This window comes from Sorex fumeus, unplaced genomic scaffold (genome assembly GCF_029834395.1).
Source record: "Sorex fumeus unplaced genomic scaffold, SorFum_2.1 ptg000058l, whole genome shotgun sequence".
In the NCBI taxonomy this organism is placed as follows: Eukaryota; Metazoa; Chordata; class Mammalia; order Eulipotyphla; family Soricidae; genus Sorex; species Sorex fumeus.
In genome coordinates, this window is record NW_026606115.1 from 7,688,397 (window position 1) to 7,691,721 (window position 3,325).

Below are 3,325 nucleotides of genomic sequence, written 5' to 3' on the forward strand. Positions count from 1 at the left end.
CATCCCCATCCCGTGAGGCCCCATGTCTCTTGTCACTGCAGGCCCAAACCTGACTGTCTAGTGGCCTCTGGAGGATGGTGGCCAGGGGTAACAGGCCAAGACATGAAACCTATTATCACCTGGGGTGGCCCAGCACCATTAACCTACTGCAGGGACTGGACACATTTCTTCCAAAAGCCATTAGGTTCTGAGATTTGTTTCTGAGTCTCTGGGATCATGGCCAGTTCAATCAAGTACCAGAGAGGCCATGCCTTCAATTATATAGCTGAGCCAGAGGTGGTTTGTGAGCGTGTCTCCCACATACGTAACTTTTGGCCATTTACTTTCTTCGTAAACTTTGCCCCAAGTTTTTGGGGTCTGGCCAAAGGCACAGCAGCAATTTTGGGGTATCTGGAATTCTGAAGGCACCATCAGGCTGTTGATGCACTCGCCTTACAGGTACAGATTGACCAGCTGGCGGCATCATACCCCTTAAAGTGAAAAATTTTTCTAGAAACACAAAGTTTGGTCTTTCATTAGCTACCTATGCACTAGAGATAAAATTAAATTTGATATGCATATTCTATGTGATTTTATATTATTTTGTATAATGTTATTTGTTTTGAATTAAAGGATATTAATTATGCTATAAAAAACTACCAAAATAAAATAAGCGATGCGAATTTATTTTCTTTTTGTTTTCTTCTTTTCCTTCCATTGGTTTTCTCAAAGTGGGCTTTTGTGCTCACACAGCCTTGGTTGCAATACACTGGAAATCTCACACATTTGCAGTGCCAGATATCACAACAGTAGGTCACCTGAGATTTCCTGAAGAATCTGGGACGGATCCAGGAATTGAAACTCTCGAACTCGTGCTCACAAGCAGGTATGATGCCATTGAGCTGTAGTCTCAGGCTCACAAATTAATTTTTATTGTATTTCTTTTCAAACTTTACCAAAACTCATTATAGTGAATTTTGATTAACAAGTAAAAGCCAAAACAAGATCAAAATAAAAACTGTCAGCAGTAAAAACTTAATAGAAGAGTGTATTTTTCAGATCAAACTTCTAACTAAAGACGACAAAAGTACTTGATTTAATAATAAATGTCTGCTTGCTAGCAGTATTGGGTCATAATCCCATAGACATTTATAAAGTATCCACTTTCTATTACCAAGTCATACAATGATAAATTAATGAAACCTTCTTCCCTTGTAGATCATAGCCTAGTTGAAGGCACAGATATTGGAATATATACTAACTGAATGTGTTGTTTTAAGTGTTCATGAAGTGTATAGAGTCAGACTGAGAAACTGATGCCAACAGAATTCAAATTATTTCAGGTTTCTTGTATTTTAAAAATGACACTACAGTTTACAAAATTTGAATTATATTTCTAATGCTCATTAATAACAGTATTGTTTTATCCCATCCTAAAATATAAGACAATATGTATGTACTTTGCAAAGAAAAATAAATTGAATTTTATAAAATTTGAATTTCTCATATTGTATTTCAAGCAGTGTGATTAATTTTGCTATACTCACCCTTCTCTTTCCCTTTGTTATTGTTGCTGCGTTGACTACAAATCGTACATCCATGTTTGTGGTATCTGCCACAGGTCATACACTAGCTTGCGGTGCTTGAAGACTTCTCTGAAGTTCATTTTGGGGGTTGCACAGTTATGTGTCAAGTTTTCTGGTCATTTCCAAATGTGTATATTTTATAATTCCAATATAACATAACAAATACTGTATCTCTGGAATTAAAATTCCAAAAGTTATAACTGTAATTTCACTTAAAATTAATGACTCTAAGTTGCTTTTTATATTTGTTGTTGGAGGCTTAGATGGCAGGAACTTTGATATAGTTTCCTGTTGTTACTTGAGGTTATATCTATTTTATGCCATTTTTTCTTTTTATTTATTTATTTATTTATTTATTGAATCACCGTGGGAAAGGTTACAAAGCTTTCAGGTTTAGGTCTCAGTCATGCAAATATCAAACACATTTCCCTTTACCAATACTTATTTTTTACCATGAAGAACCCCAATAAAACCCCACCCCCCACCCCTCCCAGTCCCTGTGGGGCAGATGAATTCTAGTTAACACTCTATCTGCTTTGATTAGATTCACTGTTTCAATAAAAGATTCACCACTATTATTTAGAGTTTACCCCCCCCCCCCCCCAAATCAGACATGCTGAAAAAGCATTGTGAAGTGATTTGCTTTCTACAGCTGGGATCAAGAATTAAATGTTGGTTTTGGATTTCTGTTATTTTACCTATTGACCCTGGAAGTATTTCTACTGAAAGTCAGATAGTTAAGAAATTGGTTTCTGTGCTCTGGAGTCGTGGCCGTGCTGGAGAGCCGCTAGTGGGGGGCAACTGGTGGCCTCGGTAGGGCATGAAGGGCGGACCGAAACGCCCCCCTTCCCATGAGGTTTTTGTCGCCCCCACTCCCCCGGCTATCCCTGCTGTCCACAAGGCTCCCATGCGGCCACCATCTTTCTTTCCAGAGAGGAGAAGGCGACTGGGGCAACACCCTTTCCCCTCCGGGCAGACATGATGGCCTGGATTAACGCATAGTCCATTCACTTTTCTGCTCCAAGCTGCCGGGTTCTGCATTAAGTCCTTGTGCTTCTGGGGCCGTGGCCGTGCTGGAGAGCCGCTCGTGGGGGGCAACTGGTGACCTCGGTAGGGCGTGAAGGACGGACCAGAACGCCCCCCTTCCCATGAGGTTTTAGTCGCCTCCACACCCCCGGCTCATACCTGCTATCCACAAGGCTCCCATGTGGCCGCCATCTTTCTTTCCAGAGGGAGGAGGGCGGAAGGGACCAACACCCTTTCCCCTCCAGGCAGACATGATGGCCTGGATTAACGCATAGTCCTTTCACTTTTCTGCTCCAAGCTGCCGGGTTCTGCATTAAGTCCTTGTGCTTCTGGGGCCGTGGCTGTGCTGGAGAGCCGCTCGCGGGGGGCAACTGGTGACCTCGGTAGGGCATGAAGGACGGACTGGAACGCCCCCCTTCCCATGAGGTTTTAGTCGCCCCCACACCCCCGGCTCATACCTGCTGTCCACAACGCTCCCATGTGGCCGCCATCCTTCTTTCCAGAGAAGAGAGGGCAAATGGGGCAACACCCTTTCCCCTCTGGCAGACATGATGGCCTGGATTAACGCATAGTCCTTTCACTTTTCTGCTCCAAGCTGCTGGGTTCTGCATTAAGTCCTTGTGCTTCTGGGGCTGTGGCCGTGCTGGAGAGCCGCTCGCGGGGGCAACTGGTGACCTCGGTAGGGCGTGAAGGACGAACCGGAACGCCCCCCTTCCCATGAGGTTTTAGTCGCC